Source organism: Alligator sinensis, unplaced genomic scaffold, assembly GCF_000455745.1.
Source record: "Alligator sinensis unplaced genomic scaffold, ASM45574v1 scaffold612_2, whole genome shotgun sequence".
NCBI lineage: Eukaryota > Metazoa > Chordata > Crocodylia > Alligatoridae > Alligator > Alligator sinensis.
Window position 1 is genome coordinate 1917181 of NW_005842085.1, and position 18792 is coordinate 1935972.

The 18792-nt window shown below is 37.1% G+C and overlaps 1 protein-coding gene across 1 annotated transcript in view; it reads left to right on the forward strand.

Annotated features, from left to right (window-relative positions):
* RP1 (RP1, axonemal microtubule associated) overlaps positions 1–18792 on the forward strand; it is a 306042-nt gene that overhangs the window by 13929 nt on the left and 273321 nt on the right. The window lies entirely within an intron of this gene.

The window sequence follows — 18792 nt, forward strand, 5'->3', positions numbered from 1 at the left end:
CTAGTTGAAACAAACTGTTTGTTTTTACTTAGACTTTGTCTTGCAAACATGGGAGGAAAATTAATTTTCTATTTAGAGTTGAAGTTTCTGTTAATAGCTCAGCTAGTAGGCATATTTCCTTTTAAATTGAATTATTTTGAACACACTTACAAAGATCTGAAGCATTTTTTATAAAATGTGCTCCTTGTGGTTAATGTAGTCACATCACCCTGTCCATGCTGCTTATAACCATGGCTACAAGAAAACCCACAGCTGCTTTAAAGAATTGCATGGCTCCTTTGTTTGAATTTTCTAACTTACTGTGCAGTGTTCAGAACTTAGTTTAGTAAATTAAAAGGAGTACTTTGTCATTATCCCTAGTTCCATACGTGCCTATAGTCAACCAGTGCAAATCAGAAAAAGCAAGTCATTTGTTGCTTCACCTATACACCTCCGTTCAACCTCAGTTACCTCCTTCTTACCACTTACTGCTTATAAGTATCTTCAGCCTTGTTCTGAACAACCAATATGCAGCCTGACTTCTGATTATGCTTATTTTCTATATGTACATGAGTCCTGACTGAATGTAGATTATGAAAGGTTTTCATAAGTTACAGTGTATTTAGGTTTACACCTTGGTTTGCATTGGTTTGCATAGATGAGGAACAGACTAACTATTTTATCAATGCCAGGTACCTATATGGGTGCACTCCCATATTGGAGTGCTCCTTTGGTATGGCTCTGTTGGCATGACTTCCCCAAGGGCTGAAAGCCCAGGAAGCAGTGCTGGAGGTGTCAAATATCTCTGCACTAAGTCACTGGAATATGAAAGGCTTTCCGTGATTCTGAAGCCTTGTTGTGAAAAGAAGCTTTTTAGGTGCTAAGCCTTTACACAAGATACTAGGCTTTACCTGTAGAGACCTCTTCTACATCCTGCTCAGTCTGTCATGTTCCCACCAGACCTATTCATTTTAGCTTTTCTCCACCTGACTCTTTGAGCCTACCGTGATATCCCCTGGCCTGCACAGATTGTCTTCCTACCTCACCAGGACTTTGCAGAAAATAGCCGATGAATCAAGTAAAAATGATGAAATCAAAATATGATGAATCAATTAAGAATGTAAGAATGTTTTGAGGAAATTGAATGTCTGAAGAAAAACAAACAAAGGTTGTCAAAATGTTTTTCTTTCCCATCCAAATTTTGCTTATAGTCGGAGATATAGGTTGGCAGCACTAGAAAACATAAGCAAGCTGTAAATATGAATAGGTTGCTACTTTGTTAAAATACTTAATGGTGAATATTACTAAAAATGGCAGGGACTTGTAAAGTTCTAGCTATATTCCTTTGACTGAAAGAATTAACATAGACTTAGAAAACTCATTAAAACATGAAATGCTATGGTTAGGTAGAATTACAGCAGTTAAAATTAATATGTTAACTCAAATTAATTTTCTGTTCCAAACCCTACCTATTATAGTACCAACAAATCTCTTAGATGAATAGCAGACTCTGATAAATAAATTTATAAGAAATAAGAAACCTAGATTAAGAAATCCAATACTCCAAAGGCATCAGCAAAAGGGAGCAATGATCCTTCCAAGTATTAAATATTACTTTTAAAGCAGCTAATTTAGAAATTTAGTGAATTGGATAACACCAGTTTACAGTAAGTACTGGGTAAAGATAGAGCAACCATATTGTCTAACAGTAAAACTTAATATATTACCATGGCTAAAAATTTTTTTCCAGGCCAAATTCAGTATATAATCACCCCTTTATGAGAACACTAATGAAAACCTGGGATAACACAAATAAGAAATTAAGCTCTTACCCATCCCCTTCAGCACCTATATATAATAACACTGAATTTAATCCTTATAGTTTATTAGGAAGCATTAATATCTGGGAACATATTAGTATTATATATTTTAGACAATTATTTGAAGAAAATATATTTAGATATTTTGAAGAAATATAACACTGGTGACATAAAACTCCCATTTTTCCAATGCCTGCAATAGAGAGATTTTTTCAACACATTCCCAAAGAAAGGTAAACCTCAGTAGAAATTTGACAAATTTGAGAAAATATTGGTTACACTTATGAGACACACAGACCTATTGTCTGCACTATATAAAGCAATTTTAAATAGCCATATAGAAGAGAAAATGCTGTTTTTGACATAGTGGGCTAATGGCACTGGATTAGAAATTAGTGCTGAGGAATGGGAGGCCATCTGAATCAATGATCCTCAAACATCCATTAGTACAATAATAAAATAATTAAGAAATCCCATATTAATGGTATCTTGCTCCACTCAGAATTAAACATATTTACGGTACAGGAACAGACAAAAGTTGCAGGAATCACAGTCAGTTAGGAAGATTCTACCACATGTGGTGTCTGTATCCCAGAGTTAAACTGTTCTGGAAGGAGGCTGGAGATGTGGTAAGGGAAATAATCAGATGGCAACATCAATGTTCCTGTTGAACTTTCATGAGAGCACTGAAACATATAAGAGTTGCAAGGAATTGATCACTCACCTTCTAGTGGCTGCAAAGATGAAAGAGAAGTGACACCCCTGAAATCACTGACAGGTTTTTAAAAGTTTGGGAAGCTTTAGTAATGGAAATATTGCCCTATCAAGCTAGTGTCCAATAGGGGAGAAAGAGAAAAAGATGCTTACTTGGAAATGTGGTGGGCATTTTTGGAATTTGTTAAAAAAAGAATCTTCTGCCTCCAAACTGTCGCTGCCGAGAGCCACGGCGCGGGGTTCGGGGCTTTAGGAGCCCTAGTCGGCGGGTGGGTACTTGTGACGCTTGGAGTGGAATCAGGTACTCAAGCGTATTGATTTAACAAATAGATTGCTTTACTTACACTGCTCGTACAGTGCAGGTCAGAAGCTTGCTTCGGTTACAGTTGCAAACAGGTACAGGAGTCGGGCAGAAATTACAAAGTTGTTGGTCGGTCTGCAGATGTGTTCAGGGTGTTCGGGCTGGCAGTCGTCTTACGTCTCGGTGGGGGTGTGCTAGGCCCCCTTGGGTTGGTGACGGGGAGTCCTTAGTGGTTGATCAGGCCGCTAAGTTTTTCTCTAAGACACGCGTGGAGTTTGCTAGGCTCCACAGTGTACTCAGAGCTCTCCACAAGGTGTGTGTGGAGTTCTCCAACTTGGGCGGAAACTGCTCAAGCCTCTTATACGGCTAGCAAGCCAATGACTATCCGCCAGGTAGGAATAATTTAGAACAGTCCAATAGTGGGGTACGAATTTGCATAACTTTGGCGGGAACTTTTTGCACCGAGCATTTCTTAGATGCAAAAGCAATGCACCGTGCAAAGAAGCTGCAAATTGGCGGGAACTTTTTCTAGGTCATTAACATATAGTCACTGGGCTCTGGAGTCTTTCCCTTGTGACCTACTTACAAAATGATTGACAGACTGCCTTCTATATCAAACTGTGGAATCTTCCACTGTACTATAGGCATATGAACAATGGGTTCTGACACAAACTAGAAAATTTGAGAAAGTTTTTTGAATATTGAAGGAAAGTGCATGTTCTATGAGCTATACAAAAAATTAGAACTCTTGGTTCCAAAATGATACTTTTTATTAGACCAACAGGGAAATGGCAAGGAAATTGTCCTTTTCTGCAAGCTTTCAGGATCAAAGTCCCTTCGTCAGGCTCTGGCAAAAGTATTTAAGAACAAATTTGTAATACATTTAAGAGCAGAGATGAGTAGAAAATAGTGAAATCTGAATTATGCAGAGTTCTAAGGGAAAAAGAGTGGGTGAATTATTGCAGAGAGATAAAGAAACGGAAACGTTTAACATCAACTGAAACATAAAGGAACTGTGAGAAACTGAAAGGAGAGAAAAGAACACAGACTCCTGTGGACATTGACTTGGGTTAAGGGAGCACTGCTGAAGGAATATAGGTGTCTATCTTTATGTATATATTGGGGGGTCACATGCATCTTTAAATGTTAATTCTGTTGTTTGATAAATTGAATTCACTAATTAAGTATGTTCTTTTTCTTAAAAAAAGAAACAACTTAAACAGCTGGGAGATCTGAAAAGTTCCAACATCTAAACTTCCTGAAACTCAATTAATTTGTGTGTTTAACATTAAGTGCTGTATCTGAGACCATGAAGTAAATTTATAGGAACTTTATTTCTATTCTGTTTCTTAAAGGCTGTAAAAATGAGATTTTTCTTATGAAAGGTCTGTGGTCCCTGGAATAGAAATTAGGTAGCGCACTGAAAAGCACATGCAAGTCAAGAAATCTAAATTTGTATGTTTGTGTATATAGCAGTGACAAGTGTACTCGTGAAAGTCTATACATCTAAAAATTCCCCTGAGAAAAGAATATTTTTAATTTTAAGCCAGGAACAGTCCCATTGAAGTCAAATCAATGTTAAGCCTGTTTTATTGGATTAGAGACATATATGAAACATTTAAAATAAGTTCCAATGACTGTATAATGCTCCTATTTGAGAGTATATATTTGTTTTCAAGGGTTTAGGTTGTAGCCATGTTGGTCTAAGGACATAGGCAGACAAGGTTCCTTGGGTGAATTTGATATCTTTTATTAGACCAACCCAAATGGTTGGAGAATAGTTATTAAGCAAGCTTTTGGGTTCAAAAACCTGACGAAGGGTTTTTGAACCCGAAAGCTTGCTTAATAACTATTCTCCAACCATTTGGGTTGGTCTAATAAAAGATATCAAATTCACCCAAGGAACCTTGTCTGCCTATTTGTTATCAATGTCTTCATGTATGTCTCAGATTCTGACTGTGTGCACTAATGACTTTACTTGCACATAACACCTTCTAAGAAAAGAAAATCACTTAGAAAATTCTGGTTAAATTTCACTTTGCATTCTTTTGCTCTCCTGCCTATTGTTTTACTTTAATAAAGATAGATGAAATTTTTATCAGAGTTGAGTTTGTTCAGAGTAGTAAAAACACAGTTAAGAAATATTTAAATTTTGTGCAAATACATTGAGAGCCTGATGCAAAGCCTTTTTAAGTCAATGGGAATAATCCTATTGGCTCTTCTGAACTTGGGACCAGGCCTTTGAGTATTATACTATACAGTTTGCTTTGTAATTGCAAATTACAATCTTCTTAGAAATATCGGGTTCAGTATTTTAATGTACAACTTTATGAAGAAGTATAATGTACAGGCCTGATTATACACTTTTATTTATATGACTAGTCAATGGCACCACACACATAAGCAAGGATTACTCACATAAGTCAAGACTGGTCAGATGCCTTGGCATTATCTCTTTCTCATCTTTTATGCCCACTGGGGTCATGGACAGCGAGGAACCTTCTAGCAGAGTTTAGGAGGAAAGTGTAAAAAACAGAGGAAGGTTGGATTGTCGATATTTACAGTCTGGAAAGGAGAAATAATCTTCCCTTGACACTTTAATGTTAGCAAGTTAACAGTAGAGAACAAGGAAGTCAACTTAGCCCATTCAACCAACCATTCTCTTCAGCTTTTCTTTGACACAGTTGTAGAGCCTCTAGAGGCTATAGAGGACAGTGCCTAGAAACTGAAACCGAGAGAGATTTATTTTCACTTTTATTTAAAGGTTTATCACCCTTTAACATTAGTGTTGTTATGTATTAACACACATTCAGAGAGCAAATTAATTCATCTATGTCTATTAAATTGTAGGGAAGGGAGTAAAGAAAAAGCTCAATTATTTGAAGATCTGGGCATCTGTTAAAGGCATGGAGCATATTACATTACCAATTCAGTGGGAACTGAGAGCATTCAGCCTATCAGAGACTTTAAACTTAGTGTTATTCAAAGAGCCCAGCGGCAAAATAAAATGAAGGGCACCAGAGGAAAAATCCTTAACCCTTCATAAAATTCTCTTATGTTTCTCTTATTAATAAGTACATAATGAATTAGAGGATTTAATTCACTGATTTAAATAGTTTTCTTTATAGTTCAATACTTATATCAAACCCACTCTTCCTTCCCCTAAATAGCCTTCTTTGGGTTCTTTTTCACTAATTTTCTTCCCTTTTTTTCTGTCTCCTTTCTTTGCTGCCTGTCTGCTGTCTATCCATCTGGATGTTATGAATGTTATGCCTTCTACACTTTCCATCTTATGTTGTGGACATGGGTGCTTTCAATGTGACTACTGAAAGTGAGCTCTCAGTTGGCTTCAAGCTCAAGATCTCAAATCTACTCATTTTCTTCTGAGAAAGGTTACAGCAATGATTACAACTCAGATTCCTCTTATGTACCAGATAATTATATGGGCTTAGCAGAAAATCAGTCCCATACCAGTGAAGATTTGTCCTTTGCACAGTGTGAGGATGACATTGAGAAATCTGTTCACCTTAATCAAGATGGCAGTATGACAGTTGAGATGAAGGTTCGATTCAAGATAAAAGAGGAAGAAACAATAAAATGGACAACCACAGTCAGTCGTGCTGGGTTTTCTAGTAATAAAAATACTGAGATTTGCAATTCACCAATGAGCTCAAAAGATTGTTTAACTGATTTAAATATAGCAGCATGTTTAAAGCCCACAGAGCCTCCTCTTTTGGAGAAATACAATAATAATAAGGGTGATGCATTGCAGCAGATCAACAAAGAAGAGATCAGTAAAGAATCAGAACCTGATTTAAAAAGTTGTGATTATAACATCTGTCAAAACGTGTCTTCAAATATGGATATAAGCAACATACCAGAGGATAAAGTCAGGCCTCATTTTTATAGACCTCCTACACCAGGGCCAAGAAGAGTGCGACAAAATAAAGCATTAGTTGAAAGTGTCACTGTGGCATCTGACAATGTAGTTCAGAAAAAGATGGTAGGACAATTTTCCTATAGTGAAGAAACAGATGATGGGGAAAGCAAGTCTGCGTATTGCATGGTTAGCCATTCTAGCAGCAAAAAATCAAGTATCAATAATCCAAATCTCAGTGAAATTAGTGACAATGATTTAGTAGATCTTTCTTTAGAAAACAAAAAAAGCGGAGAAATGTCAATTAACGTAAACCACAAAAGATGTGCGTTAATGGAAACCACCAAGAAGATGACATTAGAGATGCCTGATGAGGACACATTACTTCAGGACATTTTGGAGAAATCAGTTGTGGAGGAAGGCATACGTAGCAGTTTAGTATCAGGCTGCAAAAGTTTTATGCCTTCTTCAAGAATTTATCATGCAACTAGGCCAGTTTCAGCAGACAACATACGTTCTCCTTATGTGCCAGCTGAAAATAAAGAAATAAAAAGGCCATCGAGTTCTTCCATCAGGTATTCAGAATTGCCTCAGCCACAAAATAAAGACAGAATATGTAAGCCATCTGATTTATTACCTTCTTTTCAAAGAACCATTCACACAACTTGTACTGGAAACAATCAGATGTATGCAACAGTATCAACAAGTACTAAAATTTCTCCTCTGGAGAAAATAAATGTAACAAAAGTATCTTCTACTATTGCTGAGACAGACAATCAATTAAGTGTCAACCCTGAATGTGACTGGAGAATACATCCCACTGATGAAAGTTACCCTCCATCGTCCATCAACAAAAAAAAGAAGAAGAAAAAGAAAAGGCCACCGTTACATTATCTGGAACAAGATATACATTCACCCCACAGTCAACAAGGTAGTGATATTACAGAAGAAGGAACTGTTCAGAGTGAGGAAATGTCTCAAGGAATGTGCATTGCAAGTGAAAATGCACTGGAGTTTACATCTCAGGTTACGGACACATACTCTGAAATGCTTCAGAAAAGAGCAATAGGATTTTCTGTCAATATCTCTGATAAATCTATTAGTTCAAACAAAAATATAGGTTCTGAAAATGAGGTATCTTCTCAGGCTTCAGTGGAATCACAACAAGATGGATTATTATCTAGTAAAAAACCAAAAGCTAATAGACAGCTGACCAAAGTAAAATCCAAAAGGGGTGAAAAATTTAGTTTGCCACAGTCACTAGAAACTGAGCATGATGTTTTAGTAGCTGATTTAAAACATGAAACTGAATATAGAGAAAATGAGTCGGGTAATGAAAATGAAGGCACATGTCACTCTATTAATCCTGTAGAAGCAACACAAAATTCTTTAGTTGAATCAAAGTCATTGACAGAAGTGGCAAATAGTCATAGTTCAGAAATAGAAAAGGGGAATATTCTTTCAGATGGTTCACACAAATCTTGGAAGAAGCAGAAAAAACAGAAAAAGAAGAAGCAGCTCTGCATCACTGAAAATAAAATAAGTATGTCAGAAGGAGTTGATACACTAGATTCTCTGAACAAAGAGCATTTTCCAGACAAGGTAGCTGAATGTTCCCTTGAAAACTATGTTCAAAGTTGGCTACAAAATATGTTTTCAAATACTGTTTTGCCTCCAGAAAAATTAACTCCAATAAGCAGAAAAGAAGGGAATATAACAAATAGTAAAATGTGTGATTTTCCAATAGAAAATATCAACCTCTCAGATACAGATACTATGCTTATAGCAAATAAGGTTCATGTAACTGGTAAAAACACTGTGATTGAATGTAATCTAGCCAAAAGGTCAATAATGCCTCTCAGTGAAATGGAAGCAACTGAAGAATCCACCCAAGAGACCCATGGTGATGAAACTGACTGTTTGACTAGTGCTAATACAGCAATAATGGAAGAAGCCAAGTATTTAGTAGAGTCAGATTTCCAAAAAAATACGAATCTACAAGTGTATAATGAAATACATGAAAAAAATAGAAAGAAGTTGCAGTCAGAAATTGATACTCAAGATATTAATGCAGATAAAAGGAAAATGGCTGATGTTTCTGTTCAGGTTGATTCAAAAATTGTTGGCAACATTGGAACTGATGCTCAAAATGATTGTATGTCTAGCATGTTGCTACACCAGATACAGTCAACTGTACTGAGCATTCAGAGTGCTCATAGTGGATGTATAGAAAAATCATGTGGTCTTAAAGATTTTTGTTCTCTTTCTTTTCTTGGTTCTTCCCCCAGTCTCTTCCTAGCTTGGCTACTTGTACTGAATTTAAAGGAGAATTTGACTGGCACAAACAAAGATGATGATCAAAAAACTACCCATGCAGGGTCTGAAATATTTACACTGTTGCAGTTTCTAAAACAAATTGCCGTCAGAGAAAAAGCTCATGACTTAAAGACCGCTGTCCTAAACTTACAAGAATCAGTAGCCAGTAGTTTCTTATGCTCTGAGAAGGACATGGAAAAGCCAGACTCTACACATTGCAGCGAAAACCTTTCCACAGCTGGAATTCAGAAAGTTCCAAGGTTTCATGAGAATGATGACTCCATTGAGACTTGCATTCCAAAAAGCGTGTTAAATTTTGGGGCAAATGCTGAAGTGCAAGAAATGACAGATAGATGTGAAAGCTCTCATGAGGTACAGATGACCTCAGATCTAAATGATTCGGGTGCTCACAAAAGTCTGGTAAATAAAAAAGATACTAATTCTAATTTCAGTAATTGTAGTCTAATCTCAAATGAAGAAGTGCCTGAAGAAAATGCAAAAAAAGGGGATAGTTCAATACAAAGATCTCAGGATAAAATCACAGCTATATCATTTAGCAATGAAATACTGGGAACTTCAGAAGAACCTAACTTGAGTGTTCATGGTTTAACTTCTAATGATAAAGACCATATTTTAGAGCAAGAAAATGCTGAAGTGGAAGATAAAAAGGAGGGTAATACTAATTCAAGTAATTGTATCCTTATTTCAAATGTAGAAGTACATGAGGAAAATGAAGAGAAAGCTGATAGTTCATTAAGAGACTCTCAAGATAAAATCACAGATACTTCATTCAATAATGAAGAATCAGGGACTTCAGAAGGGCCTAATTCATTTGTTGATCATGTAACTTCCAAAGATATAAATCATATTTTAGATCAGGAATGTTCTGACACAAAAGATAAAGATAAGGCCAGTGCAAATTCAAATAATTATATCCTTACCTCAAGTATAGAAGAATTTGATGGAAACGAAGAAAAAACTGATAGTTCATTACAAGAATACCAAGATAAATGCACAGATACATCATTCAATAATGAGGAATCATGGACTTCAAAAGAACCTAACTCAACCATTGATAGTGTAACGTCCAGTGATACAGAATCTATTTTACAGCAAGAAACCTCTGAGGTAGAAGATAAAAAAATGGGTAATACTAATTCAAGTAATTGTAGCTTCACTTCAAAAGGAGAAGTATGTGAAGAGCATGAAGAAAAATCTGATAATTCATTAAGTGAATCTCAAGATAAAATCAGAGATACTTCACTCAGTAATGAAGAATCAGGGACTAGAGGAGAATCTAACTTAACTGTTTATAGTGTAACTTCTAAAGATAGAGATCATATTTTAGATCAGGAATGTTCTGACAGAAAAGATAAAAATGAGACTATTGCAGAATCAGGTAATCATATCCTTGCTTCAAATACAGAAGTGCCTGAAGAAAATGAAGAAAAAACTGATAGCTCTTTAGAAGAATACCAGGATAAATACACAGATACATCACTCAATAATGAATATTCGGGGGTTTCAGAAGAACTGAACTCATCTGTTGAAAGTGTAACTTCTAATGAAAGAGATTTGGAACATTCTGAGGTAGATGATGGAAAAAATATTAGGCCTCTTACTGAGGATGAAAATACAGAAGAGCAAGACGTCTTAGAGTCAGTAGAGAAAAGAGAAAGACCAAATGGATGTTGTAAATCACATGCTGAAACTTCTACAGAATGTGACTATGAGGAAGACTCTGAACAGGAAGAACATGGAACTTGTGGTGAAACCTATGAAACCTCTATACCATCCTCATTATCTTTCTGTTACGAGTCTAAGCAAACTACAGAATTGGACGTGAATGAAATAAAAGAGAAACTGCAAGTAAAAGAACTAGAGCATGGAACACATTCAGGTTCTTCTAAATTAAAAAAGTGTTTAAAAAGCCCTGCTACTTCTGACTGGTCAGATTATAGACCAGATACTGATGACAGTGATCATAATTTTAGGGCATCCAGTGACTTGACCAATGAAAGTGGGGAAGAAGAAATTATTGAAAAAATGTACAATACTGGTCATGTTAAAAGAACTATTGAGCTACTTTATGGTAAAGAAGAAGCTTTTTTTAAGCCTACCTTTCACTTTGGACCTCCATATATGTCTAAAGTGCTTCAAAAGGACACTCAAGAATCCCAATGTACAATGATGAAAGAAAGCATTCCTCTTTGTCAGGAACAAAAGCTTGGGTCTGTGGAGAAAAGGGCTTCACTTACATCAGAAGAATTTTCAGAGGAAATAAATAAAAACAAAAATGCTTTACTTGTGCCTGATCTTGGTCTTAATAGAGAGGAGAAATACTACAATGATGACTCTTCAGGGAAATATGCAAAGCAACATTGCCAGTCTGGCATATGCATTAATGAAGATGAAGGAGTACTAATTGATAAAGGGAAGTGGCTACTTAAAGAAAATCATTTGATAAGATTATCACCACCTGGAAAGACTGGAATGTATGGCAACGTGGACACAACATCAACAGACTCAGCATTGGACAATAATAGTGATGACGCTCTGTACTCACACTTTGGGCATCTGAATCAGTTTCCACCACTCAATGAAATATCTTCTTCAGACCTCGAAGACATAGTTAAACCCTCTGAAAATATGTGCAGCTACTTTAGTATGCCTCATAATAGTGATTCAGAGCAATTTTCTGATGATTTAAATACTAAAAGCAAACCCAACCTCACTGATAATATCCCACATCTTTATGCAGTACATCCAGCCCGTACCTCTGTAGAATTTAGACTACCTGATAATAAGGTGCATCCACTGGAACAGCCTTTAAATGCTGAACCTATACAAAATCAACCAACTAATAGGAGTAATGCCAACAGGAATGCAGTTCAGGAACAAGACTCTTTGGATAAGCTTCATGCTATCTGTGGCCAACATTGTCCAATACTCATGGCTATGATAAAAGCAGTTAATGAGGAAGACCGAGGATATGCCTACCAAAAAGCATCTGACATTGAAAACCTGTTGGGTCTATATTCATTGACAAAACTGAATCAACTTTTGTTATTGTCAGGCAGAGATTTAATAAAAGATGAAAACAATCATCTGAAGAACAACTGTATTAATAAGATTGCCTATAATATTTTTAGTAAGTTTTATGCCAATAATAACTTAGATGTTATTAATAGAAATTTCTTGGGCATATTTACACCTTCAGCTCAAATAGGAAAAAATAATTTAAAGAACTTACATGCAGTGGAGGATATGGCTTTAAATGCACTGGAGATCTGCAACCATGAAAATAATATATCCAAACAAGTACTCAGAGATGTAACATTAGATAAAAATAACAAGGTACCAGATACAAAGGAAAAAATATGCCAAAGCTCAACACCAAGCGTAGTTCAAATTGTTGAAGAAAAGTTGTCTCCTCTGTTGACAGATCCAGCAGAAGATTGTCATTCTGGAATGTTTCACAAGTGCAATACTTTAAATTACATTGAATGCAGTGCTTCAGAAAATATGAAAGATGAACATGACTTTGCCACTGAAGAAGAGAATGTATTTGGTGTAACGGATAATGAAAGCTGCAATGGAGAGAGAGACACTTAATAAAAATATGGGAGTATCTATAACATTATATTGGTGCAAACATCTCTAATGGGAGGTGGGAATAATGATACTCTCCAGGCCATGTCCAATCAAAAAACCCATAGAGGACAGAGTACAGGTCCATAACAATTACAGTTTTGTTAGAATAAAAGTAAATTGTCTAGAGCTTTTTAGGAAAGGGTGTAAAATTGGAAACAATTATCCTAGAGCAACAGTTTTTGTAAAAAAAAAAAAAAAAATCACTTTTCCTCATTAATGTCGCATTTTTGTTTGTTTCAACTGTCTTGGGCAGCTATTACCTGTTAGAATGAATAGTTTTGTAATTCATAGTACCCATTTGACTTCCAACCTTCTTATGTTTCATTACTGTTTTAGACAAAAGCTATGAATTCCATGTAGCCTAAAGATTTTATATAAAAATCAAAATGTAGTAGTTAGTTTGAAATGAAAAGTAGGAAAATACTACTCTAATGTTGTTTAATGGTGAAATATAACATTCCTTATGGTAAACATGCATGGGATTTTTATTGAAGGTTACAAATCAAAGACCAACCATTTAAATTTCTTAAAAGGCAAATTCCGAAAAGGGCACCAGGATATATAAAAACAAACATTCTAACCATGTCCAAGGTCATCTATATCTTAAGCAAGATTTGTGCTATGGGAGGAAAGTGATGTTTCTTCTTCTTTTATCCAGTGGAATTTGACAAAGGGGAACAGCTGTAGTACCTGATGAGGTACCTAATGAGGTTCCACAGGGCTGCCCCACCACAGTCTTAGGAGGGAAAAATGCTGCTACACTGGAGTTTCTGGCTACAGTTGTGATCCTGCTGCTAGACTCTAACATCCTACTATTAAAGAGTACCAAAAGCAGTTCCACTAAAGTCACTGACACCACTGGTGAAATAAGGTGCTACTGAAATGGACTCAGCGTATGAGAATTTTGCCTTTAGTTATTTTCCTAAAGTCCAATGGCAGCTATGTTTCTCTGTAAATATCTGACATCTTTATCTTGTACTGAAGCAATATTTCCCTTTAAGTTTCTTTGTACTGTTTAAAATAAATAGTAATAATCCTGAAACACGATTGTGATCTCAGTTAATGTATTTAAAAAGCACCCAAGATACAATAGTATCAAATTATTCTCATCTTGTTTCTCAATTCAACTGTAAATCTTCACACTTTCCCCCCTTTAGAATAGTGTTATTTTTCATCCATTTACATTTTAATTCACAAAGAAAAAAGTGTAAAAGTTACGTTTCAAAGTATATTTCAGTGCAATCTAGCTAATATTACAAAATTAACTTTTCATTTTCTCTACAAAACTTTTACACTTCTAAAATGTTTAAATGATAAAATTGAACAGTTAAGCAATCCAATAACCTTTTCACTGTTTAATCCGTCATCACATTCTTCCCTATTTACACCACCTAATCATCTGTTTTTTTCTTTTGGATTTTTATAAGTTTGTGAGGAAGCTCATAGATCTGAGAAATCTAGCAACCCTCCCTCCTCCCCCAAACCCAAAAACCATAACTCCTCACTTAAAATGCCGCAGAAAACACAAATAAAAACAAGGGATGAAATTCTGGGACACTGAATTCATTGGAAATTTTGTCACCGGTGTCCATGGGCCTGGGGATTCATCCCAAAAGGACTAAATGGTGCATGGCAAATAGTTCTTAGTGGTATCTTACAAAGCGTTCTGTATGTTTACTAATCATTTTAAGAAAGGAATGACTAGTGAGGTGTCAAGATCTGAAGAAAAAGTATATTATTAATTTTGATGAATTGCGACTCATGAAAATTTAAGGAGTTGCAGAAAGACATAACAAAGCTAGTTGACTGGGCACCATATTGACAGATGAAATTTAGTCTTGATGAAGGCCAAAGGAATACAATTGATAAGAACAATTTGAATTACCCATACGTATTGCTTAGCTCTTGAAATATGCTGAGAAAGACCTGGAGAAGCATTGTGGATAGCAAATAAAACATTAAGATATGGAAAGGGCATAATAGAAAATATTACAGAAAATATGGTATATTTTGGATGGATTTATATCAATCAATAGCGTGTCTTCCCCTGAAAAATGTTTTAATTTTTTGTTACTCTGTCCTAAAAAAATCTCTGCATCCAGGCCCTCTTACCTATTGGCTGGAAACCAATGTTCATTTTACGTTGTTCCATCTCTGCTAATTGGTAGTTTAAAACTCCAGATGTATATAAACTCCTAACGTTCCAAGTTGCAAATGTCATATTTGTTCAAGACTTTAGTCTTGGTTTCATAACATGAGCTTTTTCACAAGATGTGAAACCTGGAGGACCGGAAGTGTTGAACTTGCTCTGGTGCAGTCTCCAGTGCACATTTCTGTAAGCAAGGTAAAGCAGGGTTTCCCCAGTTACAGGGACATGTTCCTGAGATTCCTGAGCAATATTTTTCACCTGGTGATGTGGGTCAGTTTTGCTGGGACACATTCTAGCATAGGTGATCTGATCATTTGCTGATGTTTATTTCTAGCCTTAGGGTGCCTATACATGTGAGGGGAGGCTCCTCCAATGCACTGTAATTACAGCATATTGAAGCAGACTTGATTAATCAATTAATCAAGTCTGCTGAAGCATGCTAATTAACATGCTTCAGCCAGCCTCCACATCTCATGTGTCAGTTTACCCATACTTTAAAATGGGTCACTTAGAAACAGGCTTTGGGGTCTTCTGCTTTAGCCCATTGCAAAAGGCCAGGGCTGGCAACACCATCATCTGGATGAAGTTTTCTGAACAACCTACTTTGGCTAATATCAGTATTTTCCAACGGATTTTCCTGTTGACTATATCAGAAGCCTTCATGGCTTTGTACAGATGAGCGTGGCTGTGCATTCAGGTGTTCTCTGCACTGCAAAGTAACAGCACCAGGTGTGTGGGGGGGTGTTGACTCCAGGAGATCCTGGCCAGTGGGAGCCACACTTTGGCTGCCAGCCAGGCTCCGAGCAGCAGGATCACCACTGCTTCAGCCCCAGGACTCCAGGTAAAGGCTGCTGGGCCCAGCCCAGTACTGGCCCAGCCTCCCCTACCCCACTAGAGAGCACATGGCACAGGCATTCCCTGGGGACAAGTAGTAGCGGCACAAGGTGTCCTGCTGCTAGTTGTCCCCAGGGAAACAAACGTCCATGCTCATGTGGACATGGCCCATGAGATCAGTAAAGGCTCAACAAAAATCTAGACTTCATTATGAAATTTTTTCCTGAAGCCACCTGGTGGAAAAACTCATATCAATATTTCTAACTTCCATAAATTCACAAGAAATTATTGGTTATATGCCCGATGTAAAAATTCAGTATAATCCAAACAAGTACTTTCCCGCAACAACAAGCAGAAAAAATCCTCTGTGATTGTTGTAGACATACCTGCTGTTCTTGTGTTTGAACACATGGATGAGTCTTTGAACTCTCATGGATTGTTTCCTTTTTACCACATAATCTGGAAAAAAATTGTTGGTATTTGAGCTAAGTATAGTCCTCCAGTTTGGTATATCTCAATCGCACTTGTGTTAGAACCTGATGTCCTGCCACTGGAGAGGAATTTTATTGCCTACACAGTCTCTGGAAATGAAAGTTCTTCAACAAGAGACTCCACATCTGCAGTTTGTGATAACTGGCATGTGATCTAATTTTCTAAGCTGAACTGGTGATTCAACAGATTTCAAAAAATGATTATCCCATCTGTCCAGAAGTTGTGTTTTATCAGTCATCAGGTTGGAACCATCGTTGCTGATTCCTAGCATATAGTCACCAGGCAAGGGGCTGTAGACTGTTTTTAGTGAGTCTTAAAATCTTTTCATATCATGTTTATCATCATACAGATAAATTTTCTTGGTTTTATCACTCCGCCACTTATCCACATGCTTCATCTGAACCTGGTGACAAAATAACATCAGGATTGCAGGAGATGAAGTCTCTTAGCAGAGACAGCCTGAATTACTTAATATACCCATATGAATTACATCAGCTTTCTACGTAACTTGGCTCCTGTGTCTTCCCAGTCAGAATCATCAAATCATAGAAAATTAGGATTGGAAGGGACATCAGGAGGTCATCATTCCTTTTTTTGGTTTCCAGTCTATGACCCATCATCTTTTCACTCTTTTGTAGAATCCCTTCCCTTCTTCCTTGTCATCGTCCAGTGAAGTAAAACTATACCTCAGTTCTACCAGGGCTCTCCCTCTGTCTTGTTAATTGTTATATACTTCCATGGACCATTCTTTTTGTCTGGTGCTCTATGCTGCAGGCTCTCTTGTATGTGATGGTGTCTGTAAATCCTGATCTGTCCATGAAGCCTTCTTACTTCATTCCTTCCCATATTTTTAGGCTCCTTTCTAAACCCCATTGTCCTCTCAGCTGCGTTTCTGATCCCTGGATCTTCTCTTCCCCAAGTATAATTACAACAACAATCCACACATACATAGCTTGAGTAAGGCACTCCCTCAAAGATATGTGCATCTTGCAGTTTCTTCATCCAGACGTCTTCATTGTTTCCTCCTCTCTTGGGATATGTTCACTGCTGCTTCAGTAATCTCTACTATTTAAGGAAAACAAGACCCTAAACTTTCCCTATGAACTCAAATGCAAAGTTTCGTTTCCTGCTTCCTGTTAACCCCCTGTATTTGCTTGCTCCTGTAATGGCTGGCTGCTTGGTTTTTAAGCCTTTTCTGAAGGTCATCCCACCCCCTTGTTTAGGCTTGTCAGTTTACTGTTGATCAGCTGTGAACAGGGCAGAGTATCTTCCTTCAGGGCTTCAGTTCTGGTCCGTAACACACAGCCCTAAACTGGACTGCAAACTACAAACTGCATCTTGGCAACCCCCAAGCAATGAACAAGTCAGACCTCCTGAGACCTCTCTGAGGACTGGTCTCCTGCAAATGCCCATGTTTTCTTAATCCTGTTTTCTGAGCCCCTCACTTGTCACTATAGAATTTCTCACCCAGGATATTTAAAATGATATTTAGAACCTTAACTGTGGTGGAACATTTCATCTCAGAGAGCTTTACCAACATTTAATTAAGGCCCACAACCCCATCTTGTGTGGATAGAGGACCTATAATATCCTAATTATTAGAGTTGGAGTGTTGTTGCCTAATTATTAGATATACAGAAAGAGATTAAAGTTATTGTCCAAAGCCATGCATCAGGAGAAGAGCTGGGAACAGGATACAGGACTTCTAGTGTTCTGCTTTCCTTCCAGAGCCTAAAAGATAACCTAGAAGAGCTCAGAGGAGTGCTGTAAAAATGATTAGAGGCATGGAAAAGCTTCAATATGAGCATATTTAACAAGAAGGGGACTGTTTATTTCATGAAGGATGCAGACGAGAGGGGACATGATATACACACACAAAATAGTGACTAGTATTTTATGAAAGAAAATGGCGTATTTCTATTGACCCTTTCTCATAGTGTAAGAAGAACAGAGCATCCAGTGAACTTGAAATTATTTATTTTATACAAGTCATTAACCCATGAATCTCATTGCAGTATATCTGATATAAACAACAATTGCTCAGCAGGCTTGGAAAAAGATTAGACATTTATATAATTGATTAAAATATCCATACATTACATCCCACATTACACTATTCTGAAACAAATTATGACCAGCCACTGGAGCTTGTTAGAAAAAGGACATTTTCATTAATTTATCTATGTCCACTGCAGAAAGGAAAAGAAGAAATCAACTAACTTGCAACAGATGATTTACAAGGGGCATGTCTACATGAGATGCTTTACCACACGGCTGACTAATTGACTGCACAGGAAAGTGTTGCTGTGTATATATGTGCAGGTGCTTACTATGCACTAAATTAGTCTAAAGCATTAACCAATTTGCTACCTGCAAATTCAGGTAGCAAATTAACTGTGTCGTAGTAACCATACAGTAGTGCACATATAAATACCAATTGAAGAAAATTTGCTCCTGGTCAGCCCCACCACCAGGAGGCCACCCTTGAGCTAGCCCCAGGGCCATGAGGCTTGGAGTTTCTCTAGTACCTTGTAGTACAACCTGCCTTTTAAAACTCTGTGGGGACCCTGAGGGGCTATGCCACCTGCTGCCTGCCTCTGGCCACTGGGTCTTGCAGCAGTGGCTCCCGGGCCGCCCCACCCACCTGCACACACCC